The sequence below is a fragment of the Tamandua tetradactyla genome, chromosome 7 (genome assembly GCF_023851605.1).
Source record: "Tamandua tetradactyla isolate mTamTet1 chromosome 7, mTamTet1.pri, whole genome shotgun sequence".
Taxonomy (NCBI): Eukaryota; Metazoa; Chordata; class Mammalia; order Pilosa; family Myrmecophagidae; genus Tamandua; species Tamandua tetradactyla.
In genome coordinates this window covers 107377423-107403530 of record NC_135333.1, presented here as the reverse complement: position 1 = coordinate 107403530, position 26108 = coordinate 107377423, and the positions used below count along the sequence as shown (strand labels likewise).

The 26108-nt window shown below is 40.7% G+C and overlaps 1 long non-coding RNA gene across 2 annotated transcripts in view; it reads left to right on the top strand.

Moving 5' to 3' along the window:
- LOC143691730 (uncharacterized) overlaps nt 1-26060 on the top strand; it is a 43521-nt gene extending 17461 nt beyond the window's left edge. Inside the window, exon 3 of one of the 2 annotated variants that reach the window (XR_013179676.1) lies at nt 25818-26060. This is a non-coding gene — a long non-coding RNA (uncharacterized LOC143691730). Of the gene's footprint in view, nt 1-7232; nt 7587-25817 lie in introns of those variants that run through there. The other variant, XR_013179675.1, reaches the window with a different exon arrangement.
- Nucleotides 26061-26108: the final 48 nt, after the last annotated feature.

Below are 26108 nucleotides of genomic sequence, written 5' to 3'. Positions count from 1 at the left end.
CTAAACCGTAGGATTTAGTTGTGTACAAAGCAGTCGAACTCTATTTCATGGGCATTATATTCCAATAATTTCTTTTATTGCTAACAATTTTCTTTCTAAAGTATTATAAAAATATATTTTTACTCCTACCATATTTGTAACATGAGTGGGATTTCCCAGCTCATCCTTCATATTTATTGTTGAAATAAACACCTTTTCAAAAATTTTCAGTCCCTTAATGCATCCATGAATATTTAGGAAAAAATCATCATTGCTTCACATGTTTTCTGATTTCTCTTTTCACAGAAACAAATTATTTACTAACCTTTCTAAAATTATTCTCCTCTCCTTCCCTTTTGCATTTTTCATTTACTATTTGAAAAGTCTGTATCAGTTCTTGTGGTGATGAAGGGGCATGATTTTGTCATAATACAATCTGAAAAAGCTGCTGATGTGAAATCTGAATTGCATTTAGATGAATCAAGGAGATGACTTCAGATTTCTATAAAGATTTTCTGAATATTTTCCCACAAATCCTTCTTTGTGTTCTCAAGTGGGTGGTGTGCAATTTCACGATGCACTACTGTTATTATTTACTTATTTCCCTTCATTACTAGACTGTCAGCATCTTATCCACATTTGTGTCCCCAGCTCATAGGCCAGAATAGGTGCTCAATGCCTCTAGAGTGAAAGAATAAATTCAAGGGGATGTTTTCATCTCTCTTAAAGTAATAATAACAATAGCTAGTGTTTAGGGGCTACTTTCTCTGTGCCAGTCATTAAGCTAACCTCTCTTCATGAATTATTTAGTTTAATCCTCATTGCAGCTCTAACTGCAGTGCAGATATTCTTACTATCTTTCGTTAAGTAATAAGGAAATGATGAGACATTTGAAAAAGGTTAATTAGCTTTCCCAAGGTCACACAGCTAAAATGAGGACAGGAACCCCAGTCTGACCAACCAAGAAACTCAGAGGTTTTGTGCTGTTTCGAAAGGATTTATGCATCCTAGAAAAGTCATGTTTTAATCCTAATCAATTTTGTGGGAGCAACCGTTTCTTTTAATCCTTACTCGGTGATGTAGTTTGGAAACTTGGTTAGGTTATCTCCACGGAGATGTAACTCACCCAATTGTGGGTTTTGTTTTTTATTTTGGTATTAACTTTTGAATAGAGGGATATGTGACTCCACCCATTACAGGTGGTTCTTAAGTACTTTACTGGAATCCTTTAAAAGAGGAAGCATTTTGGAGAAAGCTTCAGAACGAGAGAATGATGAAAGCCAGATCCAATGCAACCAGAGACCTTTGGAAATGAAGAAGGAATACACCCCCGGGAAGAGTTTCTTGAAATGGGAAATCTGGAGAGAAGGCTAATGGACATCACCATGTTAGGCATGTGCCTGTGCGGCTGTGAGAGAAACCCTGAACTTCACTGGTCTTTCTTGAGTGAAGGTAACCTGTTGCTGGTGCCTTAATTTGGACATTTGTATAGACATGCTTTAATTGGGGCATTTTCTCAGCCTTAAAACTGTAAACTTGCAACTTATTAAATTCTCCTTTTTAAAAGCCATTCTGTTTCTGGTATATTGCATTCTGGCAGGTAGCAAACTGGAACAGGTTAACACTGCAGTATATTGCTGAGGCATTTCAGGACAACAGTATTTTAAACTGTCTAAGGATATTTCCTCCCCTCGCGTTCTTTTACTATGTAGGTATAATACACAATGGCTGTGTCCCTTGAGCGTAATAGCCAGCAAGTGGCCTCAAAACAAAAGCCAGCCCAAGGGAGGAGCCTCTACGGGAATCCATAGCAAAGGAGAAGAGATGGCACAAAAAGGGTCTATTTGGTGTTACATGGGGGTGGAAGAGAAATTTTTACCTAAGCATTTTAATATTTCTAGACATTTATTCCCATGTGCCTATCAGGATACAACATCAATGATCATATCCTAATGATAAATTGAAGTTTCTATGATTTTCCTAGGTGAATGCTGTTCCATGGTATATTAGTTAGTAAACTGCTGGAATGTGATATACCAGAACTGTAACAGCTTTTAAAAAGGGGGAATTTAGTAAGTTACAAGTTTACAGTTCTAAGGAAGTGAAATTGTCCAAATTAAGGCACCAACAAGAGGTTACCTTCACTCAAGAATGGCCGATGGGTCAGGAACACCTCTGTCAGCTGGGAAGTCACATGGCTGGCATCTGCTGGTCCTGGCTCCTGGGCTCCATTGCCTTCAGCCTCTGTTCCTGTGGGGGTTCCTCACTTTGCTTCTCCAAGGCTGGCTTTCATCTCTTGGCTTCCATCGGCTCTCTCCAGGTTCTGGCTTCCTTAACATCTCATGACAATGTCTACTGGGCTCCAAGCATCTCCAAACATCCGTGCCTCTGTTCTCCAAGTTTTGGCATCTGTTAAACTCTGCTATGAAGTTTCTGTCGGCTCCGAGGCTTCTGTTGTTTCTGGCTCTCTCCAAAATGTTGCCTCTTTTAAAGGATTCTACTAAACCAATCAAGACACACCTGGGATGGGTGGAGTCACATCTCCATCTAATCAAGAAATCACACCCACAATTGGGTGTGTCACATCACCATGGAGATAATGTAATCAGAAGTTTCCAGCCTACAGTACTGAATCAGGATTTTAAAAATGGCTCCTCCCACAAGATTAGATCAGGATTAAAACATGGCTTTTCTGGGGTACATAAAACCTTCAAACTGGCACACAGAGATTCAAGTCAAATTGAGGACAGAAAGAACAAAAGAAGGAAGGCAGAGAAGTTAAAGAGTCTTTTAGAGCTGGGTGTCTGGCCCTTGGCACTATTGACACTTTGGGCTGGATAAGTGTTATTGTGGGGGCTGTCCTGTGCATGTAAGTTGTTTACCAATGCCCCTGGCCCCTACCCACTAGGTGAATTAACCCCCAGTTGTGACAATCAAAAATATCTGCAGACATCACCATGGCCCTTGTTGAGATCCAGCATCCACTGCATACGTGGCAGCTCCTCCGAGGGCTTGGCGACTTTACAACCACAGCAAATACATAGCCTGGAGCATGTAACTTCATGTGAACAAGGACCACTCACAAATAGTGCTATATAGTAGGAAAAATTCTTATCAACCGGCCCTTTATATTGAACAGAAAATACTTCAGTCCTGTTCAAGGAAAACTCATGGCACTTCAGTTTCCTTCAATTTGGATGGCCTTTAGTCTGACGGTGAAGGCATTTACAGACATCACCCTTTTACACAAGGGCTGGTCTTGCCATTCTCCTTGATCAATTAAAGCAGGAAAAGGTTGCTTCTGTGTGTAAAGACTCAAAGCTCGGGCCCCACCCCCTCCTCCAAGCCACACAGCCGCCGACATGACCCAGACAGACGTTAAAAGTCAAAGAACATAAAACTCCCCTCCCCTAATCAAGTAACCTTATAAGCCCCTACCCCTACCCCCGAACTCCCCCTCTCTCTCCGTCTGGGCAGAGTAGAATTACATTTCCCAACCAGCTGCCACTGGGAAGAACTGTTCTCCTGTTGGTGGCCCCTGATTAAAACTCACGGCTAGTCTTCAGTCTGGCGTGTTCTTTGGTCTTGGGGTTGTGCTGGGCTGGAACACTGTGTATATGAAGACACAATTCACTGTTTCAGTATCAAAACTGTGGGAGAGAAATCTCAGAAGATATTCCATCTAGAAGCAGATATTTTAATAAACTGCCACAAAGGCTTTATGCTACATGCAGGTAGTTAGCTGTAATGGATGGAACAGAACAGAAATGAACAGCAGCCGGCATCTTAATGTGACTAAATCCTTTTTTATTTCCTTTAATTCCAGAGGGATCCTAAAAGGTCACATCTTCAATGTTACCATAATTATATTTTCTCACAGCTTGAACACTTCCTAATGGTTAGGCTTCAAGCTACTTTCAGGTGATGGATTTTTTTCCAACCAGGTCAATGTATCATTTTAAACAACAAGAACCTCTTTTCTCTTTTGCTAATAATTTATGTGTGTTTACAAAGTCTAGATTATAAATCTACAAGAAATTCTTTAAAGTAGGGCCACCTACTTATTAATCCAAAATGTATCTGGCAGAACCAGTCCAAAATCAACCAGCCATTATTTGTTTTTATTTTATTTTTCTCATATTTCAAATGTCTTTGCTTCCTTCCCTCCTTATGTGCACATATGCCCAAGCAAATGTCTTCTCTGTATCTATTTTCCCTATGTTGGTATGAGATAGAACTGGAAGTTACCCCCCAAAATTGGGCCATTCCTATCCTCTCCTCCACATCTTTGAGTTGGAAGCTCCTGGGTATGGCTTGGTGACCCCCAAGCTTATCACCCAGTCATTTATCCAGGCTGTCAACAGGGCAGCTTGGTGGAGTGCTCGCAGGAGCACGGAGTCAGAAAGCAGGATTCAGATTTTTCTATGTCCTGGCTGCATCTCTGAGTCTCCACTTCCCCTGTCTGCTACCTTATCAGATGGTGAGAATCAGAAACCCATGGAAGCATTTTTTAATCTAAGTACTTCAACATGAAGACTGTTTTTGTTACTGTTGTTTCCTCGCGGATAGGGAGATCAAAGGCCTATAAGAATTAGGGGTGGGGGAATTATTGAACCAAGTCTCCTAGAAGTAAACTGAGTTCTGGAAGTGAACAAGGCTCCTAAAGAAAGACATGTCTCTCTGGACCCACCAGGATTGGATTTATAATTGGAAGTATACATTTATAACCCTATAGTTCTGAAAGAGTTGCTTTCCAAAGCTTCAGTTTACAGTGTAACAATTATTAAAACACGGAGTTAATCTGACTTCATGTTTCTCAGGCAGGAATCACTTTACTGCACCATGTGAAACAAATGGTACCCGAGTTCTCAGATAGGACAGGTATTTTGGGGTAGGACCTTTGCTTAAGGGGAATTTAAAAGTGATGGGAATTTTCCAGGCAGAGGAAAAGAGGAATAGCTTTACCAAGAAACCAAAGACAAGGAGGGAGGCTACAGCGAAAGCATGGCACGTGTCAGGGGCCAGGCCTCAACCTTCCTGTCTCTCTCTAGGCCTCGCTAACCCTACCCGGGATGTTCGTGGCAGGCTGGTTCTCCCTGTCCCAGCCCCTACTCCCGCTCTAGTGGAAATACCACTGCTATTCATAAACTGTCCTCACTTTGGTACTTTACCATTGAGCTAGCACTCTCACTGTGAAGTAGGCAAGGTAGTTCTTCTTTTCCCTATTTTACAACAAAAAAAGGGAGGATGCAGGAAATTAAAACACCAACATAGAGTCAAGTAGCCAGTGTTCAAACTATTTGAATTCCAGCTTCTGGCTTACACACTTGGTAAATCTCATTTGCACTGCAGAGAAGTGAAAGAAAAAAGAAACAAAAGAAAAACAGGAAGTGCACTGACCCCACCTTCTCCTCTTCCTCTTAATAGAGTAGTGAAAACGTTCTAGAACTATTGTATGTAATGAATGCCAACTCTGATTATACTAAAAGCAGTTGATTGTACACTTTGGAGGGACTGCATGGTATGTGGATATCTCTCAATAAAACTGCTTTTCAAAGAAATAGTGGAGTTCAGTGTCTGGGGACCTAGGAATAAAAGTATATTCTATGAAGTGGGATTATAGAATATTTCTTCTTCTTGCCCTTCAAGTTGTTCCATATTTTCTTAAACTCGAATAGAGATTATGGGCTACTTTTATACCTGAAGGAAAAAAGTACAGATTCTCTACTAATATAAAGCATGGTACGCAAACACTTGGAGATGCTTGTGTTAATTATATCTTAATATAACTCTGCAAAAACAGAGCTGCCCCATCATCCCCTGTGTGCTACCCAGGAAGGATCTAGTCCCATTAGGTAGCTGTTGTACTTCCAGGAAGGAAAAGAGACCCAGAGATGGCAAAAGACTTCTTCAAGCGCCAAACTAGTTACCAACGAGTCAGAACTAGAAACGAGGTCTTGCAACCTCTGCTCCAGTGCCCTTTGCCCTGTACTATTTCTCTGAAATCTGATGTGTTTGGTGTACAACTGAGGTCATGTTTATATGCAGCTCAGCTTCATTTACACCTGGTTTCTCAACTTTGGCACTATAGGCATTTGGGGCCCAATAATTCTTTATTGTGGGGGCTGTCCGGGGCATTGTAGGATTTGGTGGCACCCCGGCACTAGATGCTAGTGCCATCCCCTCACCTTTCCAAGTTGTGACACACCAAAGTGTCTCCAGACATTGCCAAATGTCTTGAGAACCATTGATTTGCTCTTGGTGAAAATTTATATAATCAACAGGCTTTTCCTTTGGACATTTACCTCATCTGTTCATAATGCTGGATTTGGAGTCTGAGGTTCATGTTTTTTTTAAAAAGCCTGATCAGAAATCTCTGGCCAGCTTGACCATAATATGCCACTGAAAGAAAGCTCAAAGGGAAGGAATAAGCCGTTGTTTTTCCAAGAGCATTTTCTCTTCCCAAGAAACTCAGAGTAAACCAAGAATCTTGCACTTGTTTTCCTTTAGGGTAGATAAGTACAAGGAAAGAATTTCTTTTATGAAAAGAGAAGCCCTGGAGGGTTGTGGTTATTCTTTTGTGGTGGCAGAAACACCTACTTCTTCCAGAGCTCTCCCACTGTGCAGGAATTTACTAGGTGCTGGCTAATTGCATGAGTGAATACAACATTCTGATGGACTTATTCAGTGCACTAGATAAAAAAAAAAAAGATTCTAGGAAAGGCTCACCATCCTTCTCACCCTTCAGATGCCCCCCTGCCATCTACTTCCCTCTCTGCTCAGAGTCAGACCAAAGCTATGGGAGTAATTGAAGACCTGCCCTCTAAGAAAGTCCCTCTTGGGACCCCTGGACCAGTGCTTCCTCCCCGAGTGCCTTGGTTCTCCCTCTTCCCTCCGAGCAATGATTCATGGCAGATGTCAGGGCAGATGTCAAGGCAGAACCAATATCCTTCAATTCTTTCTACCATTTCCCTTATCTTTATGGGATGCTTTTTAAGCAGTATCTTCAAACTTATTTATGTGATGTCATGCTAGGAAGCAGTGTTGTCACTATGCCACTTTCCATGAGCACTGAATTCAATAAGAATCAGAGCTATGTAAATGTCACATCTCCATGCAGAATCTTCTCTAGGCATAACTGGGAGGTGAAGATCCACAAAGAGAAGTAGAAAACCCCTAAATATAATGGGAATAACTGCCACTTTTGCTTCCTGGAGCAGCTGAAGAGATTTTTTTTTCCTCTCCTCTTCCAGAGTAAACGACCTGATGGAGGCCAGCTCCTTGCTGAGGCACAGCTTCAGTGCACTCATAGAAGCCAGCTCAGAAGTAGGAACACAAATCATGGGGCTGTCTATTTCTAAGGGCCACATGATTGCCCTTTACTTTTCATTTTTATTACTTCTTTTTTGAATGTTGTAAAAGAGACACATAGATATGTCTTTTATCTCTGTTTTCATATGAAAAATGAGTGGGCAAGAGAAAAAAAAACAGCCTCAAAGCACGTCATGTCCCGAGCACCATGCAGGAAGCTTGGCTTTCTTCCCAGGGCCTCCAATTTTGGCCAGTAAAGAAATGGAGTGTGCATTACCTTCATCTTTCATATTTGAATAAATGTTCATGTTTGAAAATGGCTTATATTCCCCACCTCATATTGTTTGGTGCCCCCATGGGGATTTTTATGTCTTCTCTGTGCTTCTTCAGCCTTTGATACTTTGATCATGTTGATCCCATTGCTCAAATCAGTACAAGGCTTGGCTTTTCCTAGCGGACATAGCCCTGAAGTAAGGAGCATGCTTTCAGAACCATTATACTCTGCACAGCCATGGTGGCTTAAAAACATGTTCTTAAATTTAATCCATTCCTGTGGATGTGAACCCATCGTATATAGGACCTTTTGATGAGGCTATCTCAGTTAAGGTGTGGCCCACCTTGATTAAGAGGGAACTTAGTCCTATTGCTGGAGTCCATTATTAAAAAAATGAAATTCAGGTAGAGAGAGAGAAAGCCTCAGTAATCAAGAAACTGAAACGGAAGCCAGAAGAGAAGGAAGAGACCAGGAGACACTGCTATGTGCCCTACCACATGTCAGAGGAACCAAGGGTCACCAGCAGTCAGCCCCAGATTTTTGGGAGAAAACATCACCTTGATGATGCCTTGATTTGGACATTTTACCAGCCTCAAAACCATGAGCAAATAAATTGTTTAAGCTGAACAATTTCATGGTATTTGTTTGAACAGCCTAGGAAATGTAAACAACACCCAGATCCACAATCCTTTTCCAATTTTCAAGAATCTTTTAGACTTCACTCCCAAGAAGTCTTCTCTGATTCTCTCCCTGCCCGGTTTCATCTAGAGTGGACACCAACATAGATGTCTTTTCACTTCATATAGGTGTCACCTCTGTTTGTAATATTCTGCTTATTTGTCCAACTACCCAGGGTACTATGAAGCTTTTGAAGGCAGGGTCTTTTTTTTTATATATATATTTTCATCTCAGCATCTATTGTTTGACTTCTAGCCACCACTTAAAACAACCCTTCTGTGTTCTAAGAAAAGATGTCCTTTCTGGAAGAATATAGGCTGTTTTAGTTTATTAATGCTGCCAGAATGCAATACACCAGAAATGGGGTGATTTTCATAAAGGGGATTTATTATGTTATACGTTTATAGTTCTAAGGTCATAAAAATGTCCAAACTAAAGCATCCAGAGAAAGACACCTTGACTCAAGAAAGACTGATGGGTCTGGAACACTCTGTTCTCTGGGAAGGTATATGGCTGGTCCTGCTGGTCCTTTGGCTTCTGGTTTCAAACATTCCCTGGGAGTATTTTCTTTTTGCATCTTCAAGCATCTCTGTCTGTGTCAGCTCTGAGATTTTTCCAAAATGATTTCCTCTTAAAAAACTCCACTAAGTAGATTAAGACCCACCTTGAATGGGCAGAGACACATCTCCATGTAAACTACTAATCAAAAGGTCCCACTCACAATTGGGTGGATCAAATCTCGATGGAAACAAATTACTCAAAAGACCCCAAGTTAAACTGGTCTGGCCCCCAAGACTGGACCAGGACCAAAAGAATATGGCTTTTTTGGAGTGCACAATACCCTCAAATCAGCACATAGGCCCACCCCATTTCCCACCCCACCCCCACCTCCCCATATACACATTATGAACTTCCAAGCAAGGTGTGACCAGCATATGATTCCATTGTCCAAATCAATAAAAGGTTCTGCTTTTCCTAGTGGACAAAACTGTGCAGTGATGAGCAAGTCATGCCAAGTAGTACCTGAGCAGATTTCCAAATCCACATGCCTCTGCCTCCAGGCAATGTAGTCAGTTGTATTTGGTGGTCCTGACTGAATCAACCATTGATTACAGAAGCAGTGGTTCACTTCTCCTGATCTGTGGCTCAGCTTCCAAGACAACAGGCTGCTTTTCTACCATCTTCCTACCCATTCCCCACCTTACCATAGCCAATCATGAATGAACAGTCTGTGTATCTCCAAAGACACACTCTCAAATGATATCCGAACACAAATCCCAGGAGAGAGAGGCTGAAGAGGTGCTACTTCTTCCAGGCTCATGGGCAATGTCCATTCTGGTTTGGACACGTGGGCTTATTTACATTGTTGGTTTGAATCTTTAGCAGATGAAAGTGCTTGGATAGTTTTCTATGCTGCTCATTATCAAACTTTGTCTTCAGGGAGAAAAAAAATCTCTGGCCTGTTCCTTGGCTGTCACTGCAGTTCAGCCTCACTCATTGGTTTTGCTGCTAAAAATAATCCTGAGTAGTCAGAATGAGAGACTGCAATTATTCTTTTGACTGTTTTACTGATACCAATCTCAGTCTCATCCTTAACCAAGCTTCCTAATGACTCACCTACTTTCCTGCTGTCTGTTCCCTGTCTGCCCTTCCTGCCACATGGCTGTCCTTGCCCACTCCCCTCTCCTCAGCTGACCATCGTGCCTTCCCCTTTGAACAGCCCTGACATGGAGTGGAGCAGGTGCACCCTCAGGGTAGTCAGTCATGCTAGAAAGTGGAGCGAGCACTGCACTCGGCATCAGAATACTCAGGTCTGAGTTCCCTCATCCTGATACTGATAGGTTCTGATATATGTTAAGTGCCACGTTGGGCCATGTCACTCTCACTGATGTCGTCACTGTCACTATGACTCTGAACAAGTCTCTTAATCTTTCACTGTCTCAACCTTCTCATAGGAAAAAGGAAAGGGCCAGGGGAATCAGAGGCGAGGCTGCAGGGGCTGCTGGGCCAGTGGGCTTCACAGCACAGGCCACTGGGCCGTCTGCAGGCGAGTCCTGGGCCGTGAGGGGCTGGGCAGGCAGGCCCCACTGTCTCTCTCTCTGTGGGTCTGTACAACGTGACAGTCACCTGGAACCCTGCACAGCAGCAGGGAGTCAGAGTTAACTACCACCACGGGAAGGACCTGAGGAACCAGTCATTCCTCTGCAAAGGCTCGTTTCCAACTGTTGAAACATTCAGGGGCCAAAGTAAAGGTGGCAGCTCCTGGAGGTGATAAAGAGGTGGGCCAAAAGAGTCCAAGAGGCTAAATTCTCCGCATGAGAATGAAGAGACCTGAGATCAGCGGAGACAGCTGGCAATTCCAATGAATCCCTGGAAGGGTGCTGCTCTGGCTCGCAGTCATTTGACCATCTCCAGGGGGCACCCAGCAAGGCCCTTACCTTCTGTGGCAACAGTACTGTGATTACAACTAATAGTTTAAAAGCTGCTGTTAAAGGCTTTACATAGAGTAGCATTTTGAATCCTGACAACAGACTTGTCCGTAGGTATTTTCACTCCCATTCTGTAGAATACAATGCCAAAGCCTGAAGAGGTGAACCCATCGGCCAGAAATTTCCAGTTGCAGCCAGTGCAGCTGACCTTGAAGTCTCAAGGTGGAGCTAGACACTGTGCAAAGGTGTGGCCTGGTTAGGACAGTGCCGAGGGCTTCCACCCCCTCGGGCTCCACTTTGGACTTACACTTCCACCATTTAAAGCTGTATTTATCTATATTGTTAAGACGCTATCATTTCTGGCAGATGTAATACATTTAGTTATGGTCAACCTATTCATTAAACCTCTTGTGATTTAGAAGAAAGCAAACGCTGTTTGAAGCAGGCGTCAGGAGCCTGAGTGTCTCTAACGGGCCTTGTCACCTGCGGCAAAGGAGTTCCCTTCTCTCCACCTTAGTTTTCTCATCTGCAAGGCAGGAATGAATATTCCCACTTGGGGTTATTATGAGGTACCAATGATGCACTGTACTAAAAGTTCTTTATAAATTCTCATAATAAAGTCTCATAAAATTTCATAAAATTCTCATAAAAGTACAAGGTATTCCTTGCCTTGAGGAAAAAAATTTATTTTCTTATTACTAAATTAATACAGTTCACCTTATTATTATTCGATGCATGACAATAAAACATACCTCTTCATTTAGAAAGAGCAGCTAATACTTTGCGTAGGCCCTTCCAGACCTCTCATAAAATTGAAAGTCACTCTTGTTACTGTAATTATAATTTTGTAAAAAGCAGGTGCTGGTGAGGGGAAGAAAGGAAGGGAGTCTGAAGGCAGTAGGTTGCCTGGTGCGAGAAGTACTGCAGGGGAGAGTGGACTCCTCTATTTGGCAGCTAATTAGGTAATCAGGTAAAGCAGTTAGTCAGTCAAAGCAGGGAAGCAGTAAAAATGAAAACCCTTTAAATATTTTATTAAAATAAATAAATACAGATTTGGGTGACAGTATTTTAAAGCGACAGGGCCTTTTCTCTAAGTACATGTGTTCTAGTCTACCAAAGCAGCCAGAAGGCAACACACCAGAGATGGATTGGCTTTTAATAAGAGGGGATTTAGTTAGTTAAAAATGTATAGTTCTTCAGAGGAAAGGCAGCTTTCAGCTGAGGTTCTTTCTTACATGGGAAGGCACAGAGCGATCTCTGCAGGCCTTCTCTCCAGGCCTCAGGGTTCCAACAACTTTCCCTGGGGTGATTCCTTTCTGGATCTCCAAAGGCCTGGGCTGAGCTGCGAGTGCTGAGACGAGGTAATGCTGAGCTGCTTGGGCTATGCTACGTAGAGCTCTCTCATTTAAACACCAGCCAATTAAGTCAAATGTCATTCATTGCAGCAGGCACACCTCCTAGCCGACTGCAGAGGTAAATCAATGATAGATGAGCTTCACATGCCATTGGCTCATGTCCACAGCAACAAAACTAGGCATCTTCACCTGGCCAAGTTGACACCTGACCCTAACTACCGCAATGCGACAGCTGACTGGAGCTCTGTGCGGACCTTAAAAAAACTAAATCACACCCTTAATTCAAAATTGTTAAATGTTAAAATAAATTTAGATTGAAATGCTGGCGATCAGTGAGGGGGGAGGGGGGTAGGCATGATATGAATTTTTTTCTGTTTTCTTTTTATTTCTTTTTCTGATGCAAATGTTCCAAGAAATGATCATGATGATGAATATGCAACTATGTGATGATATTGTGAATTACTGATTATATATGTAGGATGGAATGATCAAAAGTTAGGAATGTTTGCGTTTGGTATTTGTCGGTATTTTTTAAAAAATTGAAAAATTAAAAAAAATCACTGGTTTCCAGTTCAGCATCTTAAAGCAGAGCCAGAACTTTTAAAGACAGTTGGGAAGCCACCTGACTTGCGAATTTTTCTCGATCGAACAAAATGTCCTAATTATTTTTACATTTGTCTCAACTACACCATACTCCGAGACTTTCTGGTTTGGTTTTGTTTTTCAAGCTACTTGCCTTTACTGAGTGCTTGTCCAAGGCATTCTGTTTTATACAAAAGAGAATGCCTCTCCCCACTCGTATTTCTTCGGTTTACACAATTACAATAGCAGTTTGTCCAGTTGGTAAACAAACGTATCTGCCTCTTGGTAAACCCTAGACTGTGGTTGCAGAAGGGCCAGGGGCCGTGGGGTCCGCCTCCAGCCGCCACCGCTCCTCTGCCTGCAGCCGGCACTTTTAGTGGGAAGAGGGGGAGCCCCGCCGGTGAGACGTGGAGGTCCAGGAGTAGGATTTCTAAGACACCGCAAATACAGAAAAACAAATGTCCCTGTTAGGATGCTTTCAATGCAAGCCACAGACACTCTGACTGAACCCAGTTTTAAAAACAATTAAGATTTAGTATCTAAAAAACAGGAAGTTTAGAGGTAAAATAGGCTTCCAGGTTGGTTGATTCAGGAGTTTAACAAATGTCATGAAGCCCCCAGATTCTTTCCATCGCCCCTCTCTGCAGCCTAAATCCATCCACTTTTCTCCATCTCGAGCCCCAAGCGGCAGTCACCCCACTAAGCTACCGCCTTAACCTGATCTTTGCCTTCCGAGCAGAGGCCAGAGTAATCTTTCAAAATATTTAAGTCAGATCTTCTCACTCCCTTATTTAAAAGTCTTCAGTGGCTTCCTGTTGTGGGCGAAACCACCTGCAGACACCTGATCATGGTCTGAGCGCCTTGGCGAAGCCGGTCCTGACTTCTCTCTGATCTCGTCTCATGTGATATAACCCCACTCTTCCTGCCTCTTGAGAACGCAACCTCCCTCCACTCCAGGGCCTTTCTCTTTGCCTTTAAAAAAAATTATTTTAAAATTTAGTTTGAAATGCTAGTGGTAAATGAAAGCGAGGGGTAAGGGATGGCTATGGTACGTATAATTTTTTTTTCTCTATTATCGTTTTATTTCTTTTTCTGTTGTCTTTTTATTTCTTTTTCTAAATCAATGCAAATGTACTAAGAAATGATGAATATGCAACTATGTGATGATATTAAGAATTACTGATTATATATGTAGAATGGAATGATATCTTAATATTTTGTTTGTTAATTTTTTTAATTAATAAAAAAGTTCAAAAAAACAGAAAAAATTGTTTTGTTATTATTTTTTTAATTAAAGAAGTTATACATTTACAGAAAAATCATGCATTAAATACAGAGTTCCCATATACAACCCTATTATCAATACCTTATATTAGTGTGTCAGACTAATTTGTAACAGTTCAGGAAAGGACAATTTTATAATTGTACTATTAACTATAGTCCTGGTTTATATTACACTTCATTGTTTCGTTTCTGCAGTCCAATGGGCTTCATGGTTTGTTTTGTTTTTTAAATTTCCATTTGTCTTTTCTCTGCCTGGAATTTTTGCATGGTTGGCTCTTTCCAGGTCTCAGCTTAAAGATCCCATCTGCAGAGCCTTCCCTGACCACCTAGTCCAAACAGCCTCTCACTCCCAGCTACTCCCTACTGCTAACCCTGATCCATTTTTGTCCCAGAACTTACCACTATTGGAATAGTCTTTTCATTTTTTTTTTTTCCATCTCTTTCCACCCAAACTAGACTGTGACCTCCAGGCAGCAGGGTATTTTGTCTTACTCCCCATGGTGGCCTTAACATCTAGAACAAAAGTAGAAGCAAATGATAATAATATAAATGATGCTGATGCTATTAACAATAATTTAATGAATGATTAAATCATATTTCTTGACTTATGTCCCACTTTCTGAAAGGAATGCCCTTCTGGGAGTGTCAACAGAGGTCCCAGGACAATAGTCATGGGAGCTGCCTATTCTTGCAGTTACCACTAATTAAGCAGGTTTATTGCCAGGTTGTGACTAAGCACTTGAGGTAGCCAGATAAAGAAAACACAGACTCTGCACTCAAGAATTTACAGATTAGTGGGAAGTTCGACTGAGAAATTAGAAAGTTACAGTGCAGTTTGATAAATACTATAAGAGAGGAAAACACTGGATGCTACTGGAACAGACAGGAGGAGCCCCTAACCTAATCAGGTGCAGTCAAGGAAGGCTTCCTGGAGGAGATCATGTTATGAGGTAAGTCTTAAAGGATAAGTAAGCATCAGCCAGGTGAAGAAGGGTATGGCAGGAAGGAAAGAACACTCTGCAGAGGGAACAACAAAGGCACCAAAGCCTTGGAGTGCAAAGAGCTTAGTAGGACTGGACATTAGGGTCCAAGGATGGGGACAAGCATGGAAAGAGACAAGACCGGGCAGGTAAGAAGAGACTATATTATGAAGGGCATTTTACCACCACCACAACAACTAACATTTATTGAGACGTTACTCTGAACCAAGTACAGAGAAGCATATCACATGGATTAGCCCATTTAATCTCCATGACAACCCTGTGAGGCAGGTCCTCTTATTATCCTCAATTTACTGATGGGAAATATTAAGTCATGTTCCTGAAGATATACAGAGACCAAGTGATAGAGTCAGTATTTAAACCCAGACTTTTTCTCCTGAGCTCCAGAGCACCAGCTTCTAACCATTGCCTTACATCACACTAAGGAGTTTGGTTTTATCTTGTAGGTTCATGATGATAAAAAATATCACCAATACCCATAGCAGAAATTCCCACATGCCTCAGAATCCTTCTCAACCCAGTGTTATAGGCAGTAATTACCTAACTGATTAGAATGGGCATGTAAAATGAAACCAATTTGTTATTTCTGCAGTAGGATAGGAGAAGCCAGCGAAGGGTTTAGGAAGGAAGTAACATAAGATTTGAATTTTGAAAGCTCACATGGCCAGCAGTGTAGAGACTGGGAAGGCCCAGGTCAGAGGTAGTGGAGTTTTAAGGAAGAAAATGCAATAATGTGGACAAGAAATCTAAATCTATTTCTTGCAGAGCGATTTGTTCTTTTATCCAGTAGGAAGGAGAGCCACTGAAGGTTATTCCCATGTAGCATAAACAACTTTATATCTTAACGACATTCTTCAGCTACAGTAAAAATAATGGATTGGACAGGAACGAGATTAGAGGAAGGGAAGTCAGCCAACAGTTTGGCAATATTCTAGGCGAGAGATGCTATGGACCTAAATTACAGCAGGGATGGTGGGGATAAAGAGAAAGGGACAGATGCAGGAGTATTAAGTTAAAGGAATTAAATACTTGCTGATCTTGTCAACCACAATTCTACCTGCCTGGAGCTGAAGAATTCTAATGTTGCATCTGCATTCCTGCGAAGGCAGAGACTACAAATGCTTTGAAACACAAGCCCTGGATCTCTTGTGATATTTCTTAATTTCTCCAATTCTTATTTCTTCACTGGTAGAATGGACCTGAAAACAGTGTCCCTACTGCATGGAACTTGTAACTCTTCAGTGGCATAATCCATGTAAAAGTGCTCAGTACAGAATCCCACTTAGCCCTGCTCAATAAATATCAGCTACTACCACCACTATTGGCTTTCTTTTTTAGAAAAAAATATTTTTAGAAAAGGTGTGATAATTGTCTACTCTTTGAATCTGGGGATTTTTCTGCACAAGAGTGGCTTCACTCTTTTATTTTGTTTGGGGACTTAGTTTACTCATATTCTGCGTGCTCAACTTTGGTTCTTTTTTTTTTTTTTTGGTATTTGCTAATAACATTTTAGGTAAAGATTGCTTTCCAAAGAGGTTGTAGCAATTTACAGTCCAATATCCATTAATAGTGTATGAAAGATCGTATTTTCCCACATCTTTGAGTATGATCGAAATTTTATTTTTATAAATATACTAAGTGAAGCATGGTATCTTATTTTAATTTACATTTCTTTGATTATTTAAAAAGTTAAATACATCTTTTCATATGCTCATTGGCTGTTTGGATTTTTTTGTTGTTATTACTGCAAACTGTCAACCTTTTGCCTGTTTTTCTATCGAATTGTACATTTTTCTCTTGTTCACTGTAAGCTCTCTTTGTGTATTAAAGAAATTAACACCCTTTGTGTTATATAAATTATAAATGTTATTGTTCTTTCCATTCTGAGGTTTGTCTTTTGACTTTCTTTATGGTATTTTTTGCCTTGCCAAAGTTTTAATTCTAATGTAAGTAAATTTGTCAACCTTGTCTTATGTATCTCTTGACCTTCCACCACTCAAAATTATGAAACAGAAATTACCAATGATTCTTCTACTCTTGTTATGGTTTCATATTTTACATTTGAGTTATTGATCCATCTAGAATTTATTTTGGTATAAAAAGTGAGGTAAAGATTCAGCATAGTTGTCCTGCACACCCCACCCCAATGACTTGTTGGCCATTTCCAAAATTCTCATTCTCCCACTGATTTAAAGTGACACTATAGATATATTTTTTTCAAATTCTCAGAATTGGTCTATTTTTGAGATCCATATTTTCCACTAACGTCTTTATTATTTCCTGTAATTTATCTTTATGTCTTCCTGTATTTCTTATAATTTCTCTACCTATAAAATATTTTCTTAACATTCCCCTTTATTATTCTCTTTAGACTTATACTGGATATCTTCCCTCCTTCATTATTATACATGTGATCTATAGCATTTTGTCAGATTCTCCGAAAAATCCTACTGGTATTTTTATTGGCATTGCAATTACTTGAAGAAATACAAGCTATGTCATTTCATTTACTCCTGTCTTCTTTTATGTACCTGTTTTAATCAGGATAGGATGGATTATATTGCAATAATTGTTAAATCCCAAATCTCATTGGACTAGTTCAACAAAAGTTTGTTTCTTACTCATGTGAATTCCAGTGCAGGTCGGCAACTCTCCAGCCCAGCTGTCCTTCCTGCAACAACTCTATTTTCCAGGTGACTTTGACCTTGTAGCTTTTCTCTCTCAATATGAGACCTCCAGGAACCATAGAAGAGACAAATATCCATTTACTCTCCTGAATTTCCAGCTTCTTGTAATTAGGCAGGGTCATAAAACTTATTCTGGACCATGGATTTGGACATGGATTTGGAGAACTGATAAGTCTTACTTCTCGGACAAACCTTCAAAAAGCAGGTGCGACTTTTCCATGTAATCTCTTCCCTTACATCAGTCAATCACTGAGGACAAGACTAAGAGGACAGAGCCACAGACAGATACCCCCACGTGCAAGGGAGGAGCACTGGAGACTCATCTGACACATCAGATCTGGTATGAATGTGAATAACCTTTATTGTAGCAAGGCCACTGAGATTCTGGGAGTAATTTGCTACTCAATATAGAAATACTTATGTTGACTAATACAAAAATCGGTACCAATATATGGGACATGACACACAGGGATGAGCCTGGCCCTGGCACCATGGAGTCAACAATGCCATCCTGACCAAAAGGGGGAAAAGAATTGTAACAAACAAGGTATCAGTGGCTGAGATAGTTCAAATAGAGTTGAGAGGTTACTCTGGAGGTCACCCTCACGCAAGCTTCAGTTAGGCATTGTTACCTATCATAATGTCAAATCTCAACCAAAACCATTCCTGCCAATCCTAGAGAACATCTAAGGCATTATATAAGATTCTACTAAGGTTCCATGCACTAGGGTAACTTTCCAGAAACCTACAACCTCCAGATGGGCCCTAGACCGGATAAGCCCTGAAATGCAGAAGGACCAGCCTCTCCAGAACATCAGCCAGCTCCATCCCCCATCCCATAGTATTGAAAAGCCTCTTCCAACATGAAAAAGTTAGAATGGGTATAGCCCAAATACCCCTAAAAAATGGGAGAAAGATCAAAGGTGATTGTGGAATTATACAGAGAAGGGAGGGTTTAACAAATGAGTATAATTGTTAAATTATCATACTGGTATTTGTTTTAGTCTCCAGTATCTTAGAGCAGCTAGAAGAAAAAAACCTAAAATTGTGCCATTTTAACCCATACCAAAATCTGTTTCTACGACTAATTGTTGCAATGTGCTTTGAAATTTATTGCTTTTTTGTATATGCATTATTTTTCACAAAAAAGAAAAATAAATAAACTTACAAAAAAAGATACTTAAAAACAAATTGGTACCAATAATGTAATGCTGCTGAAACTAAAACATACAATATTGATTTAGCAGTAAGGTGGGTGGGCAGTGAGGAAACTGATATGGAAGGCTGGAAAGAAGGAAAACATCGCTAAAGTAAAGGTAACAACACCCTTCCTTGGAAGGCAGGTCATTGGCCTATCCAACTTTAGCTAAGGAGGAAGATTTTGGAGAACAATATCTTAGTATTATACGTAGTTGCTACTGTTTTGCAAAATGAGAGAGACAGAAAGGAAGAAAGAGATTTAGGAAAGAAATGGCCTGTTTGCAAGCAAAGATAAAACAGAGTAAAGATAAAAAAACAATTGTTTTTTAATCCAAATCTGAAAAATGGTGTTTAAAAGGCTTTGAGTAAAAAATACCAAAAATATCCTAGATGCACACAAGGACATCACTGTCAGTTAATTAAAATGCTTCAGAGGAAAGGTCAGATGAAAGGTGTGATTTTATGACTTTTTAAAACTTTAGAGAATTAAAATTATTTAAATCAAGATGTAGGCCATTAAGGGTCAGGGGGAAAGTTTAGGGGCAACAAATCAAAGGAATAAAGCACACGTAAGAAGTTGCCCATAGAGAATTGTAGGTGTGGTTATTGGCTCATGGACATGTCTGGAAGCAGAGAGATGGGAGGCCCACTGCAGTTTTTGAGAGTTGTGCACTGCAGCTAAAGAAACCACAAGTCTGATCTAAAAAGCCTGAGGCCCTACCCAAGATGTGTTTTGCGAAACTTATGTAGCATCATCCCCAACACTCAGATGTGACCAAGGAAGGTAATAGAAAACAAAGGACCTCCCAGAAGGTGGGGCCAAAGAGCTCTGAGAACCCTCTCAAGGGAATGGCCCAAAAGTCATGTTTGTATTCATGGCCTGGTTCCCAGGTCAGAGTTGTTTGAACCAGCTTTGGGTTGTTGTACTAAATTTGACTAATCATCTTTTGGAAATTTGAGACTGGGACAGATATTCTTTTTAACCTGAGATGTTTGTTTAGGAGGCGATGATAAAAACTAAGGCTAGGGTGGGCAACGGTGGCTCAGCAGGCAGAGTTCTCGCCTGCCATGCCAGAGACCCGGGTTTGATTCCTGGTGCCTGCCCATGTCAAAAAAACAAAAAAACAAAACAAAAAAAAAACTAAGGCTATAGGGATAGCCATCTCTCACCCATCAAGTGTGCAGAGAAAGCTGATCTTTTTTTGTAGAGAAAAGAGATACTTCTTATGGATAGGCAGAGATTAGAAACCACATCTAAGGAGGGATTCCTGAGAGCTTTCTTACCCCCTGGTTCAAGTCCCTTTGAGGACCAGTAGCATTTCCATATCATTATTGTCCATCTCCTTTCCTTGTCTAAGCTTAGTTTCTGTTTCTTAAAATCACAAGAACCTTGACTGAGGAGGCTCCCATAACTTATCACTGCAGAACATCTCCAGGAAGGGACCACCCCTTCCTTCCTGCTGCAGAGGTTGTGGTCACGGCCAAGACAATGAGATCTCTAGGCACATTATGATTTAGAGTTTTTAGAATTCAGATTCTTTAGAAGTTATAGTGAAGGAAGAGACGTAGCTGAAAAATTGGCTGAGGCTTCTATCCTCACCTATACTGGCCAACTTTAGGGATGAGTCTTTTAATAATCAGAACAACACCATTAAAATAAAACATAATGATTTTCCTTAACTTCATAATCAATATCTTCTCTTATTAATGATAGGTTTTGTTTTCAGTTTTTTTTCTCTGCATAATCCAAATCCCTAAATTACTTTTGTTTGTTGATTTCATCTCTCTTTCATACTAGAGGCTCTCTTCACTTGTTCAGTATTTCATGGCTCTCTGACTGGGTTTGAGAGAAGGACACTAAAAAGATGACTGGAATCTTGGTCTGTGTGTAGTCGTAGGGCACAGGAGGGGCTTATTGACCATGGCCACTAACTGAACCTTAGTTTTTTTCTCTTGACTTGTCAGATTACTCTGAGAAAAAACATCCCATCTCAAGCTGGCTGTCAGCATTCTGGAAGATGAGATGAGATGCAGTGGATGTCTCATCCTTCAGTATTTGGATTGTTATTACTCCCAGCACCTCCCTCCAGTGTCCTTACACTCACTATAAGTCCAGTGGCCTTCTGGTTTATCCTCCTGCAATCTTATGATGGTGCCAGGGATTGAACCATATCCTCCACAAAATGCATATTCAGGTCCCAACCACTGGTCCTGTGGGTGTGAACTCATTTGTAAATAGAAGCATTGAAGATGTTATTAGTTAAGGCGTGCAGCAAACAGAGTAAAAGTGGGCCCTAATCCATTGTAGCTGAAGTCCTTATAGGCAAAGGAAACTGGACTCAGAAAATAAAAAGCCACAGGGAGCAGACAGAAGCTAGAAGTCAAGGGAAGATGGAAGAGAAAGGAGAAGACATCAACATGTGCACTGTCATGAGAAGGAAAAGCTAAGGAGTGAGGAGCACTGGCAGCCAGCCTGGAACACCATAGTCTTCTGTGAGAAAGCAGTGCCTTGCTCACGCCTCAATTTTGGACTACTCTTAGCCTCAAAACCATGAGCCAATAAATTCCCATTAATTAAACCAACCCATTATATGGGATTTGCTTCAGCAGCTGGGAAACATAGATGCCTAACTGTTGGAAATGGTGGAAGAACCTGGGTGTTGCACAGCTTTTTTTTTTAGAATTTCTTTTTAAACAAGTCTTTTATCCTTCAGTTCCCATGGTACCTGTGCCACAAATTCCTGAGGCTTTTGGGGGTTCTATAGTGTCATTCAGATCATTTCTTGGTTTTCCCTAGAACTGGCTAGGGATGCGGCCTTGATAGATTTTCTCAGTTCACTGCATTTATATAGATGCTTTCCAGCTTCTAGACTGTGTGTGCTGGGGGAGAGGAATAGTAATTAAAAGTTCCCATTACTGTCATTGAGTGAGTTTTCTGGAGAAAACAAAGGTAATGCATATGTTAAATTACCACCTGTAACCAGAAACTTCTTCATTCTCTCTTGAATCCTCTCAAATCTGTTCTTGTCACAGTAACATAGGACCTTCCTGTTGCCCATTCTATAGTCAATTCTCAGTCCTCATCTCACTTGGCCTCTTACCAGTATTTGACGAAGTTGATCACTTGGCTTCTGGAACCCCACACTATCCTAACTGTCCTCTGCTGTTGATTGTCCCTCTCTCTTGTTTTCAAAATGCACTTTTAAAAAAATTGAGCTGTGATTCACATATAAGGGTACTGCCCAATTAGAGTTGATAAGTGCATTCACCTGTGTAACCCCTACCAAAATATAGAACATTCCCATACTGACTCTCCTTTTCCTGGGATCCTCTTCTTGCTGGCCTTAAAATGATGGCGCTCAGTTCCTGAGTCCCTGAGTCTTGGGTGTCTCCTCATTTCTATGTCTCTCAATAGTCAGTCCAATGGCCTTAAATACTGTCTAGACCTAAGGGAGTCCAATATGGTACCTACTAATCAACTGTGGCTACTGAACAGTCTAGATCTGAGGTTGTCCAATGTGGTACCCACTAACCACCTGTGGCTACTGAACACTTGAAATGTAGTTGGTCTGAGTTGAGATGTGCTATAATGGTAAAATAAAAATACACACTGGATTTCAAAGACAGTATGGAAACAAGAAAGTAAAATATCTTTATTTTTTGCACTGATTACATATTGAAATGAAAAAATATGGACATACTGAGTCAATAAAATGGATTATTTAAATTAATTTTTCCTGTCTCTTTTTACCTTTTTAATATGGCAACTGGAAGATTGGAAACATATTTGACTTGCTTTTTTTTTTTTTAAATCTGGCTTGTTTTACATTTCTATTGGACATTACTGGTCTAGATATTGATAACCCTTAAATGTATATCCTCAGACCCAAACTTCCTCCTGATCACCAGACTTCAGGTCCAGCTACCTACCTGGCATGCCCACTTCATTTTATGATAGGAATCTCAAATTCAACAGACCCAAAATGAAACTCCAGAATTTCTCCCTACCCTCAATTGGATCCTCCCTAGTTTTATCATTAAAAGTCTCCTCCACTTGACTCAATAGCTTAAGGTCAAAAACCTTGGGATCCTTCTTGACTACTCCCTGTCTCTCACTTTCTATATCCAATCTATTGGTAAACACAAGTCAAATTAAACAACTTCTCACCTCTGCCCCCATATGGCCCAAGCCATGGATTGTTCTTGCCTACCCATATCTGTGTCCTGGCTTCCCTGTTTCCCTCCCCCAGTCTATTCTCTGACTAGCAGATGAATGGATCCCTTTATAACCATTAGATAAATTAGGTCACTTCCTTACTCAAAATCCTCCAGCAACTTGTAACCACACAATAAATCCTTACCTGGCTGTACAAGGCCTCCTATCTGTCCCCTGGCCATCTCTCCAAATCATGTCTCACCTTTCACCTTGTTTACTGTAGGTCACCTGTACTGCATCCTTGCAGCTCCTCCCATGTGTTTCCATTTTAGGGTCTTTGCACTTGCTATTCTCTCTGCCTAGAATGCTCAACTCACAGATTTTCACAAGGCTTATTCCCTCAGATCATTCAAAGTTCCTCTCTCCAGAAACAGCATATCTGGACACCTTATCTAAAACAGCAAACCCTTGTCATTGTCTATATCCTTACTTGGGTTTATTTTTTCATAGAGCTTAACAATACCTGGCATTGTTACCTATTTGTTTGTGTTGTAGCGAAAACCAGGATTGAGGCCGCAGGCCTCCAGGAACTTTCCGAGAAACTAGAACAGGCTGAGACTAAGGGACCGCAGTTTCGGGAAGCAAATGATTTATTCATTGGCGGATTTAAGTTGAGAATGGCCCAGGGCTTATAGACTGTTGAGGGGCCCCCACCCCAGGAATATCTTATCTTGCCTATGTGCATTTTCACCAGTTCCTGAAGACTAGGGGAGGGGGTTTCGGGATTTTCCACAGAGAGCACAGCTAAATCAGAAAGAGGGGGAGGCCTGCCTGCTACAGTGTGTCCTCAACTAAAATGTAAGCATCACGAGGACAGGGACTCAGACTTTTCTGCTCACTCCAGGGTCGCCAGCAGCTAAAACACTGTCTGGGACATAGCTTGTGCTTGAAAAATATTTGTCAAATGGATAAATGAGCGAATGAGTGAGCAAATTGTTGAGTTGACAAAGTTGGAAGCTGATATCATTTTTGCCTTAGCATTGTTGGGAAAAGTGAGTTTTAGCAAGGCAAACCCAGGGAAATGACTCAAGAAATGAGAATTCATTTTCAGTGGTCCAGGGAACTGTCCACCCCTCCCCAAAAGCAAGAGGCTGCATTCAATGACAAGAGAGAAACAAGGTCCCCAGCAGCCCTGAAGCGTGATTCAGCTCTGTTGTTAGAGCCTTAACAGTTGATGGAATCCCACAGCTCCCATAAGGGGGCTTATTTATCAAATCTTCTTGGTGATTTCTTTTTTATCAGCACCAAATTAAAAATATATTTATAGGTTACTGGACAAAGGCCATGGATTCTTCTGCCTGACACGCTCGATAACCAATTCCCGAGACACTAGGATTTCAAAGAGAGAGAGTTTATTACTACACGTGTAGCTGGAGAGCAGACAGCCTAATGGCCTATCATCTGTCTTCTGAGTTTAGGGGCATCACAGGTTTTTAAGGATTTTAGCAAGAGGAGATGAGGTCATTTCAGATAGTAAATTCAAAGCAGAAAAGGAGACAAGTGTTATCATTGTCATTTCAATAGGAGAACATAAACTGAAAGGAGGGGAGGCAGAGCTATCATCTCAGTACCAAAAGGTAAACAAAAGGAAGAAGTAAAGGCTGACTTCATTAGCACTAAGGCCTTTGCTCTATGAGAGAAAGACCAGCTCTTACAATCACAAAGGCACAGGGAAAGGGCTTTTTACACTCATGTGAGATATCAAGGCAGCTGGACGACAATTCAGAGATCTCAGGTATTTCCCTGTCTACTCCAGCATTCCAGAAAGCAAAAAGGAATTTGTATATTACGATTCACTAGTCAAAATCATTCCTTAAATCCTGATTTCTCGGTTACAAAACCAAAGTCAGTTTTAGGGTTAGTAGAATAGCTAAGGCTAATAGAATATCTATGGATAGTAAGTAATGTCTATAATGTTTATATAACCTAAATAAAACTAATGCGGTTTAGGATCAATCCCAGAGGTATTTAAGGTGAAAGGGAATTAAAGATTAAAGACTGTTATCGCAGAACATATCATCCGGTCCCTCTATCTATAATTTGAAGTCCATAATTATCTTCTCCTTAAAATAGGGCATTTAAAATAAATAAAGCTGTATTAAAATTAGGACAAAAACACAACAGCTTGATGATTACAACCCAAAACTAAACACTGCCTTTCTATTTTTTTTAATAGAGTGACAGCCAGAACGAATATTTTCTTATTTATTTTTTAAACTAGTAAACCGTTATGAACTTAATTTTTCTTTTGCTAAAAGTACTGATGTAAAACCAAAGCAAGACATTCAAATATCAAATGGGCTGAATCTAAACTAAAGATAGTCTATTTGTTTTGAATTTTTGCCTTGAGGATCCCAAAGACTGAAGTGGTGTCTTCCACTTACACAGAGATGCAGGGTTTTCCTGTCCTAGTGTGAGGGTAAATGCTGGTCAAACTTAAGACGTACAGTCTGTCTACAGGCTAGCATACTAATAGAGTCACTGTCACTTAATTTTGACCAACTTTGTGACTGCTTCGTCCCTGATCATATTTTTGATTTCACAGAAAATACTCAAAATCCATCCATGCACCCATGCATCCATCCATTCATTGGTTCAAGAGACATTTAACAAGCACCAACTTTGTATCAGATGCTGCAACAGCTTTAGGGATATTGTAGCAAACAACCCGGATGTGTTTTCGGCTCTCATTGAGTTCACTGCCTAGGAGGGGAAGATGAACATAAAAAAATACGTGTTTAATCCCAAGTGGGACAAGAGTTATAAAGGAGAACAAATTGCCTTGGGAATGAATAACATGAAAACCAATCTTTGTCTCTAGGATCAAGGTGAATTTTCCCATGGGAAGTCACACCTTCATGGAATCCTGAAGGAATGCAGAAATTGGAGCAGATGCTCCTCCCAAGTCTTCTGCCTGCTGTGCTCCAGAACTTCTGGAAAGAGATAATAAAATATGAAAAGCCCAGAGGCAAGGGATTGCCAAACTAGAAGAAGGTTCTGTGGCTTGAGGATAAGTGAAGGAAAGGTTAATCTGTAGACATGTCTTAGTCATAAACACATTATGAACAGGGTTGGTGGGTAAGTGGAAAGAGGACTATCAAACTATGATGTT